At 31.9% G+C, this 12633-nt stretch overlaps 1 protein-coding gene and 1 long non-coding RNA gene across 2 annotated transcripts in view; one reads left to right on the forward strand and one right to left on the reverse strand.

The window, feature by feature from the left end:
• LOC139498343 (trafficking protein particle complex subunit 9-like) overlaps positions 1-12633 on the forward strand; it is a 302312-nt gene that overhangs the window by 174584 nt on the left and 115095 nt on the right. The gene's annotated exons all lie outside the window — the stretch shown is intronic.
• Positions 443-3261, reverse strand: LOC139498313 (uncharacterized). Its single transcript, XR_011657882.1, has 3 exons — positions 3131-3261; positions 1690-1805; positions 443-975 (listed from the first exon to the last, which is right to left on the reverse strand). It is a non-coding gene; the product is annotated as an uncharacterized lncRNA (long non-coding RNA).

The raw sequence follows: 12633 nt of genomic DNA on the forward strand, positions 1-12633 counted from the left end.
ATGATGGCGGAAATTCTAGAATGAAGGTTTCACTTTGACGACGGAAAACCATTTTTAATGAATTTTTCAGAAATACAACAAACTACCACATTTACCTTAATATTTACTGAAAATTCATTCAGCTGGATTCACTACACGATTACAAGCTAGGAAAATCGGCCCAAAATCTGACTGTCTAATTCATAAATATATATATTCTACACAATTCATACACACTTCTAAAAATATCCCAAATGAAGAAAATACCTGAAATTCAATTCAACTAACTATTGCTTTTTTCCATTGACCAACTAGAGATAGTATAAAAAAAGAAGATGTGGTATGATTGCCAATGAGACAACTGTCCACAAGAGACCAAAATGATAGACCTATCCAACAGTTTAGACTTCTTTTTTTCTTACAATGTACATATAGCTACATGAACCAATAAAAACAATAATAGTTTGTTTCTGAATTTTTAATTTTTATTCCAAATTTTAGTCTTGTGTTGGTTGTATACATTGTACATGTCATTCCAAATGTTGGGTTTCTGCCCTCTAATCAGCTGGGCAATTTGCACAATTGTTTCTGCATACATGTAGTTGGTATTGGTAATGTTTTCTACTCTAGCTCAGTCAATATAGTACACTGGATATGTAGGATGGCTTGTTTCGAAGCTAAGACATTTTCACATATATGTGGTTAAATTTTCGGAATACGAAGTGCGATGTTTTTTTCACACAACAATTTCTTTGAAAATTTAAAACTTTGAATACATTAAAAAACTCCATAGTTTTTACATATTTATACTATGATCCTCTACTTTCCAGATCAACACAAATGGTAAAGCTCAGTCACTTGTTAAAAATGAAACATGTTCAATATCACTACAGAGACAATTTTTGTTTACACACAACTTTTGATGGCGCATTAGTTCCTCATTTGGAGGCGCATTAGGAATATTGACCCAGCTGGTCTTGTGTTGGTTTCAGATCTCTGAAAAAAAAATCATAAATTATAAAATACAAAAAAATAAATTGATCCCAACTTATGAATTACAGCAGTTCTTAAAAATTATCCTGTGTTTAAACATAATCAATATTTTTTCTATTGCCGGTCCTATAATAAACTCCCTTTGCATTTTGGTATTTCATACACAACCACCCCCAAATAATATTTAAGAAAAGAGCTTTCCCTGGGGGAGAGGGGACATAATATTTTCTGGAGCAACCAGTGGTTATTCTACAAATAATTAATAAAGGAAGTTTGGTTTCACAATATTGTCATTTTTCAATTAATTTAAGATATGCAAAGGATTCTACCTTAATAAATTTAGCATGTACATCGATACAACAAGACCTCATACATGTAGCATTTGCCAATGAACGCAATCTATAAAATCAACAAATTATAATTTGATAAATAAAATTAATATAAGAAGAATGTGTCCATGAGCCACAAATGATCTTATCAAACTTAATTTAAAGGACATATCTAGAGAACAGTAAAGCAGATGCTCTTCAAATTCAAACTCTGCGTTTTATGATAATAAGCGTTGTGTATTGGTTGCATACCATGTGGTTTAGGCAAACGTTAGATAACAAAATCCAATTTTGAGTTCAATGTACATGTATGTATGTACAGTACAAGAGTTAAACTATATCACTCAGTTAAGGAGGACAGAAAAAGAGCTGATCAACTGATGTTTACCTTTTTAAAATCTTGGTCCAAATTTTTGAGCTGGTGCATGCTTAACTGTTACATGGTTACTGCAATGATTTCCTCAACCTCAGACACATTGGATCTGTGGATTTATATACAAGACTCTGGAAAATTTTTTAAAATACGTTCAATTATCTTTTATATTCTTCTGTCTGTTACATATAAAAAAGAAGATGTGGTATGATTGCCAATGAGACAACTCTTTACAAGAGACCAAAATGACACAGAAATTAACATTTATAGGTAACCGTACGGCCTTTAACAATGAGCAAAGCCCATACCGCATAGCCAGCTATAAAAGGCCCGAAATAACAATTTGAAACAATTCAAACGAGAAAATTAACTGCCTTATTTATATAAAAAAAAATGTTAGTCCAACAAATCTTTAGAACAAAGTGACAAATTTAAATGCATTCCAAAATTCATATGTTTTATGATTGATTACAACATTGTTTCTGATCACATATTTAGTGATTGTACATGTAGCTCGTCATTGATAAACATGTAGATTTCATACTATAAATTGTACAGCAAAAAAGATTTCCCTATGTACTGTTTTTTAACACCTGTAAACTAGGTTTTACCCTGAAAACAAGAAAATTTTACCTAACTTTCAAGGCTAGATCCTAGTCTAAATCATTATGACACTTTCAAGACTTGGAAGGCTGTTTTTTTATTTTTTTCTGGGACGCCTTCCTACAACGACCTAATCCTATTACGACAACTGTGATGGCTATCTTAATTTTTTTCTGTGACGCCTATATTTTACAACATCTTTATTTCCATGTCAGACCCAGTGATACAATGATTGATCGTTTGTTGCTCAACATCCAGTGGCAAATATTTCATGCATGTTAGCGACGACCCCCAGTGATATATGCAGCATTATCATTAATAGGCCGAGTTGGTAATATGCCAAGTTTGAAATGTGCGGAGTTTGTAATGGACCCAGATATCTAAAGTGCTGAGATGTTTAGCTTCACATTTTCTGATATTGATAACATGGATAAGACTTTTATGCTTCAATGATTATCAAAAAATAACAGAGCAAAAGACACTTGTAGCCTTAATATATAGGGATAGTAGCTCTTGTCACAGATAGAAAACAAGTACTTGTGGCTGTGCACCCCTCCCCCCTTTTTTTCTTTCTACAGTTATTACTTATTTTTAATTGCATATATCTTCAGAAACAACACAAGTTAATCAAGCAATTTGATAAATGGATTCAAATAACACACATTATGGCTAAAATATCTTGTATCAGTGCAATATATTGACAGTATAAGAAAAAGTATCATATTTCAACACGGTCACGTATAACAGACTTGAAAGAGGCGCCCAACACGGTAACAGCTGTTTTATTTTCATCAATCAAACTTGTTTTTATCATGGAGAACCTATTTGGTGTAACGTGCAATCATTGTTTTACCTTTTTCTTTGTTCTGGAATCTGGATCAAGCTAAATTTCCACTGCAAATTCCTCACTGTTTTCAAAAATCAAGCGGCAAATGTGCGCATGCTCAGACTTTTCATAGTATGCAGCGGTAAAACCCGAGTACTGCTGAACGTTACACTAATCAAATCGTGAAAAACGATTATGAAATCCAAGTGATAAATGATGACAAAATTTTAATGATATATTAAACAATAAATATTCATATAAAATACATATATTAGAACATTAAAATTGGATTTGTAATATTTTTCTTTGACATCTTGATGCAAATTATGTCTGCGGGAAAAAAGGGAGAGTTTTTTTTTAAATCGAAAAAATCGTAAATATATTCTAGTGAAGGTGAATGATCGATATCATATCCAGGAATACTCATTATGACATGCCCCAAAAATTCGTCCCATAAAACCAGATTTTTACAATGTATTCACTACGTTCTTATAATGTCGACACGACGTAACAAAATGTTACGTCGGATTATGACAGTTATAAGCACGTTGTCACAACGTAATAAAATGTTACGTCCTGACAAGGTACTAAATTTACGTGAATCCGACGTAATTTTATAACGTTGTCTGTACGTCTGCATCCAACGTTGGATTTTTACGTTCCCACAACGTTGGTACGACGTAAACTCACGACATGACGTTCAGACGACCATTAACCGACGTCGGGAGTACGTCGTGTGTTTTCTGGGTAGGTGTGTCTTTTTCGACCAATGAAAATGAGTCTTCCACGATTTTGGAAGTTTATCGTGAGGTTAAGGGATGTAACTCATTTTATTTACGAAGAAATCGTCAGTCAAAAGCATTCATAAACTTTTTTGATTGGCTTATTGATAGGTCGTCAACTCATTTGCATATCATTATAAATTCATAACTTCTAGTTCACTCACATGTGACCTCAAAGCGGGTTTCGTTAGATCTCCCACGCGATATATTAGAAAACGGGAGCGATGAGAGATCGGTTTTTAATTAGATTGGACTTTCCTAACACGTCTAATAATAGTAAATGAACGATTGTTGACATTAAGTAAAACACTGAATAATGATATGATTCTGATAGGTTCAAATTTCATACCACTAGTAGAATGTTGTAAAATTAAACCTGCAGTTATTGATTCTACGATCATCAAAGTGTTTTTATGAAGTTTAGAACTGGTGCATCAGAAAGGGGAAGGGGATACTGGAAAATAAATAATTCTATATTAGAAGATAATGACTACATACAATTAGTTAATAAAGAAATGGAAAGCTGCTTTATGGGAAATCGTAATTTAAAAAATCTTGGTTTAGCATGGGATATATTTAAAATAAAGGTAAGGGGGGGGGGGGGGGGGGGCAACTATGGCTTATTGTAAATCTAAAGCAAAATTTACAAGAGAAGACTTACGAACTCTTGAAAAAAAAATTGGAAATAAAATTGAAAATTAGAGATGAACAAGAATCTGAGAATAACGTTTTAGATAAAGATATTGAAGAACTTGAAAATAATATTGCCCAAATTTATGAACAAAAGGCTAAAGGGGCTCATACGAAAGCATTGAAAATATCCCAGATTTTTATAAAGATATTATTAAATGTTGGAAATTAACTGGTGGAGGTCTAACAAAAAACCAGAAACATTTACAGATATAAGAAAACAAATATTATGGAACAATAAATTTATCAAATTTGAAAATAAAGCTATATTTAAAAAAAAATGCATTAAAAGCGATCTTATTTATGTAAATGATATTATAGGTGAAAAAAAGCTGTATTTCTCAAGACATCATTTTAAATAAACTAAAAAATAAATCAAACTGGATAGCTGAAATTAATTTAGTAAAGAAATCTTTACCAAAAGACTGGGCAGCAATTTTAAAATCGGAAAATTCAATAAAAAGTATCGTTAATATAAAAAGAAACCAATTTATATTGGATGGTTTACCTATAATATTAGAAGCAGTAACAAATAAACTTTTATATAAATCTCTGATAAATAAAAAAAATGAACCAGCTATTGCACTCCAAAAATGGCTGCGTATATTAGATATAGATGATGTGTTATATCAAAACTATCTATATAAATTTTTATTCAGATACTTAAAAGAAAATAAACTTAGAATTTTTAGATGGAAATTACTACAACATATTCTACCTACATAGAAACTTTTATGCAGGTGGAAAATTGTAAACAATAGTTCTTGTAATTGTTGTACACAAGAAGAAGATTATGATCACTTCTTTATACTGTGTACGTATTTAACACTTTTTTGGAATAGAATAAATGAAGTTTTAAAGAACAGTAAAATAACTTTTAAGATAAAACAAAGACACTTAGTATTTGGATATAAAACTTCTCAGGAAGAATATTTTGAATTAAACTATTTTTAACAATTGTGGGTTTTCAATTTACAAAGCCTACTACGTATCTGAACAATGATGTTTTGCATTTGCGCCGATCTGCATTTCATTTGCGCCGATTTTTTCTTTCATTTGCGCCGATTTGTTTACAGGTAAATTACAGGTGAATAGATATAAGAAGATGTGGTATGAGTGCAAATGAGAGAACTCTCCATCCAAGTCATGTTATTTTTCATTTATCATTTTAGATCTCTTCCATTAGCCATTTGTACAAATGTAATGAATTGTCAATCATATCATGTATATAACTGTTGTCCCCTGCTCAATACGGGGAGATGGAAGAAGGCCTACAAGATACACCCCAAGACTTTTCTTGACAGTACCCCTCTGTCTTTCGGACATCTGCCACATGTTTATGCTCGATCAGTGTTTTGACAATAGAATCCGTGGTGACTCTTGGTTAACATGATTTGTGGTACGTTTGTAAGATATGTTCTTATGTTTCAGGACACTAACCTTCCTATATGTATGGCTCGCGATGATTAAAGAATTGACTCCTCGGCTCGTTGCAGTGTGTAATATGTCCATCATGGTCCGAGACCACAAATATAGTTACTAGTGTTGACAGTGGGTTACTTGCCATTAATTTTTATACCTCTTCCAAATTTATTTCTCCATGTTTAATGCCTCATATTGCAAGAAGGGGGGTGAAATTACACTGTTAAAAAATTTGGGTTCAGAATTTTAAAGAAAGTAGTGATTTGGTCCAGCTGAAAAAGGTTGAAAATTTGCACTTCGGAAGCTGTCAAAAGATTTCAAGACGCCCTAAACATAAAATTGTCCATATTTTGAGTTAGAGCCGATGAAGTTTTCTATAATTTTGATATAGTTTGTCCCAAAAGTAGTACAACACACTGTAAACATTTCATTGAGAAAGCGCAGGTGGGATTTTTTTTTTATTTTCATTTATCTTCTAAAAGAAATGCACTACGAAATAATTGTGGCCTCGGACCTCATGTTACAACGAAGCTCCAAAACAATATGAATCAAAATTAACTTAAACATAAATGAACAACAATTATAACCAGATTTTATCAATAATAGTACACTGTACACAGTCAGGATCCTACTTCGTCAAAATTATCTCCCCATTACGCCAGTTCATTTTCACAATCGTAAAAATGGAAGCCATTGTAGCGATGACGCGCTACCAATTTTGCTCTTGGAAACCGATAAATTTATCCACATTGCACCAATACGATCCTTATATGTCAGATATATTTTAAAAGACAAATGTATCAACTAGCTAATGAGCATCAGTTAATGATCTTGTCTGCATTGATTCAACTTAAAACTATTGTCTGATCGGTTGTTAGGTGGAATTTTCGAAAAATCATAAACATTTAAAAAAAATCTAATTAAATATTTCGTGGAAGGGCAGACTAGATTTTTTTAGTGGTTGAAGACTATAAACCCTAGTTATCACACACAAAAAAATTAGAATTTTTCGAAGATATGCATTTTCATCATCCAACTTCAGTCAGGATCCTACTTCGTCAAAATTATCTCCCCATTACGCCAGTTCATTTTCACAATCGTAAAAATGGAAGCCATTGTAGCGATGACGCGCTACCAATTTTGCTCTTGGAAACCGATAAATTTATCCACATTGCACCAATACGATCCTTATATGTCAGATATATTTTAAAAGACAAATGTATCAACTAGCTAATGAGCATCAGTTAATGATCTTGTCTGCATTGATTCAACTTAAAACTATTGTCTGATCGGTTGTTAGGTGGAATTTTCGAAAAATCATAAACATTTAAAAAAAATCTAATTAAATATTTCGTGGAAGGGCAGACTAGATTTTTTTAGTGGTTGAAGACTATAAACCCTAGTTATCACACACAAAAAAATTAGAATTTTTCGAAGATATGCATTTTCATCATCCAACTTGTAAGACTGTCGTCAAGTACTTTCAGTAAAAAAATAGCTATTCGAACACACCTTCCCTGTTTGTGTGACTCATTAGATAGGTATTTCACTTGACCCATATATTTCATCTTTTAGTACTGTTATTTTTTTATGTTATAAAGTCAACCTGTAGCTTTAATTTATAAAAATGATAGAATCTGAAGCGAGACGATGTATGAAATATTCTTACTTTGAACGATATCAAGACAAAATACTCAACTCAAACACGCCCTAACATAAAAAGGTGCACTCGATTTTCTCTTTTCGATACAATTGTTACCTATTTTTTGGAATTTTTTCTTCAGTCACATAATGGAAGGGCAGACACGAAAATTACTGAACTAATAGATTGATATCTTTTCCGTCCGTGGTAATTTTTTCAAAAAAATCGGAGGTTATGCATTTTTGTCATCCAACTTGAAAGATACCCATGTCGTCGACTTGATATCTAATTGTTCTGCTTAACTATGTACTAGATAAATTGAAAACTTATGCAAATGGTGTTTTTGAAATAAAACACCTCGTAATTGAGAAGAAAATTGCAGTTTTGTTTGTTTCTATTAACTTTTTAAAAATTTGTCACTAAAGTAAACAATACAGTAAACATTTATCGCCTTCTCTAATAGAGAGCTTCGATTCTTTTGTTCTATTTCAACCTGGTTTCCGACTGACTTGTAAGACTGTCGTCAAGTACTTTCAGTAAAAAAATAGCTATTCGAACACACCTTCCCTGTTTGTGTGACTCATTAGATAGGTATTTCACTTGACCCATATATTTCATCTTTTAGTACTGTTATTTTTTTATGTTATAAAGTCAACCTGTAGCTTTAATTTATAAAAATGATAGAATCTGAAGCGAGACGATGTATGAAATATTCTTACTTTGAACGATATCAAGACAAAATACTCAACTCAAACACGCCCTAACATAAAAAGGTGCACTCGATTTTCTCTTTTCGATACAATTGTTACCTATTTTTTGGAATTTTTTCTTCAGTCACATAATGGAAGGGCAGACACGAAAATTACTGAACTAATAGATTGATATCTTTTCCGTCCGTGGTAATTTTTTCAAAAAAATCGGAGGTTATGCATTTTTGTCATCCAACTTGAAAGATACCCATGTCGTCGACTTGATATCTAATTGTTCTGCTTAACTATGTACTAGATAAATTGAAAACTTATGCAAATGGTGTTTTTGAAATAAAACACCTCGTAATTGAGAAGAAAATTGCAGTTTTGTTTGTTTCTATTAACTTTTTAAAAATTTGTCACTAAAGTAAACAATACAGTAAACATTTATCGCCTTCTCTAATAGAGAGCTTCGATTCTTTTGTTCTATTTCAACCTGGTTTCCGACTGTACAGTACATGTACAAGTATTAACTTACCTGTAAATTTAATTATGAGCAAATATAAAATCGGCGCAAATGAAAAAATGAAATCGGCGCAAATGAAAGAATGAAAAATTTCAAAATCGGCGCAAATGTCATACGCCCCTGATCAAAAGTCAAAAAATGTTAACGTTTTCTCAATTTTTCTCAATGAGTTCAATAGAAGAGTATGTTTGAAAATTAAAAGTAATGTTTTAGCAACTATTAGAAAACATATGAATATAGTCATATTAAGTGATTAAGTGATATAATTTAATATATATATGATGTAAAAAAATGTAATATGTATTTTTACAACTAATCACTACCCTGAGTGATTAGTGGATTGTAACAGGGAACATCAGGAGGAGCTTGGGTATTAATATATTTTTACTGTACGTTAAGGCATCAAATCGAAAAATAAAAATTAAGAATGATTGTTCAGAATAGTACGTTCAATAATTTCATTTCATTGAATGTCTGCAGATGAAATTATTGAACGTACAATTTTGGACAAACATCCTTAATTTTCAATCAGCTATTGCAGTTTTTATAAAACATTGGCTTTCAAAAATTCGGCTTTTGATCGTTTCTGATTAATGAAAATCCACAAATGCGCTTCGGAGTCCTGTTGTTTCCAACGAGTTGTTTTTATTTTTTATTGATTGCATGACAATCTTGCGGTATATCATTAATATTTATTTTTTAAGTATTGGTACGGAATCAAAACTTAATCCATGGTGCCGCAAATGAACATTGCAGTGGCGGATCCAGGGGGGGGGGGGGGGGGTTGGAACCCCCTTTTTTTCGCCGATCAATGCATTTGAATGGGAGCATATAATTGGACCCCCCCCTTTACTCTGTGTTGGGACCCCCCTTTTTAAATGGCTGGATCCGCCACTGCATTGTGTTAACCTAGAAAGTATGAATGTTGTTGGTATATTTTTTTCACTGATACATGCGTTGAATCAAATACTAGTAGTTTGTAGCCAGGATAATATTACAAGGTAGAACTAAATGTACTGCGGCAACTATCACTTAAGAATTGAATGCTTCTTTTGTAACTTTATTGGGGGGTAAAAGCGTTGACCGAAGTACATTTTTTTATGAAGCGCTTCCTCTAAAAATGTGCGCACGGTCAACGCTTTTACAACCTTATGAAGTTACACAAAAAAAAGCATTCAATACTTATAATTACATTTTTTAGCTTGGATCATGAATATACGATTTACATCAAGTTTTTATTTAATTTACCTGTGCACTTTATAATGGGACCTCGTGTCATCATGAATGATAAGTTTTAAGGATTAACATGTGATGTGCAGTTAGCCAATCGGAATAACGTATTATAATGAAACATACATCTAATGTAATTATATACATATGCACGTTGAAAATAATAATGTTGATATTGTATGAATGTATTCAGATTTAAGCACGCTGAGTTGAAGCATAAAGTTCTATCTTTTAAATATTATGATTGCTACAAGCTATGTATGAATATTGTTGACTAAAGTCCTTTTGCTAAAGTTAAAAAAAAAAACCCATTATCATCAGTATATAGCAAACAATGTAAACTGCTGACCCCTTTAATATTCTTTAGAAAGAAGTTTTAGAATCCATACAATGAAGGAATATTTGACTCGTGTGGAAGTTTTGACTCTAAATATGCCTCCTGAAGTAGTGGAAAGATGATCCCAAATTTTAAAGCCTGTGCCAGTTTGTGATCATAGACTTTGCAATGTGAAAATGCAGATAAGCTTCGGATAAGGCTGATCTATAGTTATAGTTATAGATTTTAATTTTTCTTGAAAGGGTTGAAATATCCCCAAATTTCAGTAATATATAAGAGAATAGGTTTAATTGTATGCTCAATTACATGAAGGATTTTTTTAAAAACTTGTATTCAGTGACAGAAAGTCCTTGCGTAGCTTAGATAGTCTTTTAACGCCTTACTATACAATTCTCTCTATGTGAATGAAAAATATCCAGATGCAATAAAAATTATTCCTAAATATTTACAACGTTGAGCACAATCAATAAGTATGTTATTAAAATAAAAATCATGTTTTATATGTCTCACTCTGTCTGCCTTGTTAAGGGAGCTACCATTTAATTTTTTTTAGTTGTAATCTCTGTCCTGCATGCCTTTTTATTTTTCACTCTATTCGGTCGTACCTTTTTTTTATTAGTTTATCCTGACTTTTTTTACCTAAATTGTCATCCTGCCTTTTTTTTTTGCAAAGTGTCTCATCCTGCCTTTTTTTTTTTTGCAAAGTGTCTCATCCTGCCTTTTTTTTTTTTGCAAAGTGTCTCATCCTGCCTTTTTTTTAATCAAAACTCCTGTCCTGCCTATTTTTTTCAAATTTCATCCTAGCCTCCCATAAAAATCAAATGGTAACTCCCTAAATACAAGCACCTTGGTTTTAATGAGATTAATTTTCAAACATGCACCAATCTTAACAATAAGTACTTATTACACCAAGTTAACTCTGAAGTCCTTTTCCCGAAGTTGAAAAAAATGACAATATCATCAGCACACATAGTAAAGAATTATGGACTTGTTGTGAATTTACAACAGCTACATGTACATGTATCAGGGGATCTTTTAAAACAACCAGGAAGTTCTTTTATGAAAATTTTGAACAAAATTTGACTCAAACTGTCTCCTTGTTTAACACCAACTTTAGTTCAAAAGAGATCTGTTACCCTATTCTTCAACTATGTCCAATAGCTGAAGTTTTATCCCTGGGTGAATGCCAGCATCTAAGATTCAAAAGCCTTTTGGAAATCAACAAAGCAGGCATACACTCTACCTTCTTTTGTATTAGAATACAATAGTTTTTTTTTAGAACGAACATGTGGTCAGATGGTCCTGTTTATTTTTTTTGGTCAATCCAATTTGACTATCATCAATGATATGATATTCATCTAAGAATTTACAAAGACGTGTATCAAGTATCTTATTAAAACGCTTCCCAAATGAATCAGTAATTGTAATTCTTTGATAGTTATTAAGATCGGATGCATCGTTCCCTTTATAAATTGGGAATAAAAAAACCTGTGGTCCAGGGCTCATGATATTTTCAATAAGAAAGACAAAGATGTATAGCGGATAGCATGGTACCAATAGGCGTATTCAGAATTTTCTATAACAATAAGTAATAATTATACATGAACTTCGACATTGCACCGTTAGCTTATAATCAGCTTGACTACCAAATGACAATACGACTTTTCAAAATCCAGGCTAAGAATAAGGCGTATGTTCTTTAATTTGAATATGGTCCAGTCTCGATAACGACCCCCATAACATTATTTTGATTCCTTGCTCTTCCGACTTAAAGTATCAAATTAGATTGTAAATTTTTCTTTTAAATTCCACTTAGTAGGTATAATAGTTTTTAAAATTTTTATCTTTTCAATAGATGCAAAATCTAAGGAAAACAAATAAGGAAACTGTTATTTCATGTAATGTAAAATTTGTTAAAAACGCCTTTTTTATTCGTAACTAAAAATGATCATAACCAGAGCTGTTTTTCTTGTATTATTAAATTGTACCACAATGTTTCATACCATAAGTAGAAGGTTGGGATATATGTTGTGGGTTATGGGGCAAACATTCTAGGACTTAAGGGCCAAAACGTCCAGAATGGTTATTGAATAACCTAAAACCAATGCTTTATGATATCTTCTTTGAAAATTAGAGTTATCTTTCTTTGTTCAGAATAGTAGTTTAATCAACTTAAATCAATGCTATTTATACAATATACAATACAATATTC

The sequence above is a fragment of the Mytilus edulis genome, chromosome 12 (assembly GCF_963676685.1).
Source record: "Mytilus edulis chromosome 12, xbMytEdul2.2, whole genome shotgun sequence".
Lineage (NCBI taxonomy): Eukaryota > Metazoa > Mollusca > Bivalvia > Mytilida > Mytilidae > Mytilus > Mytilus edulis.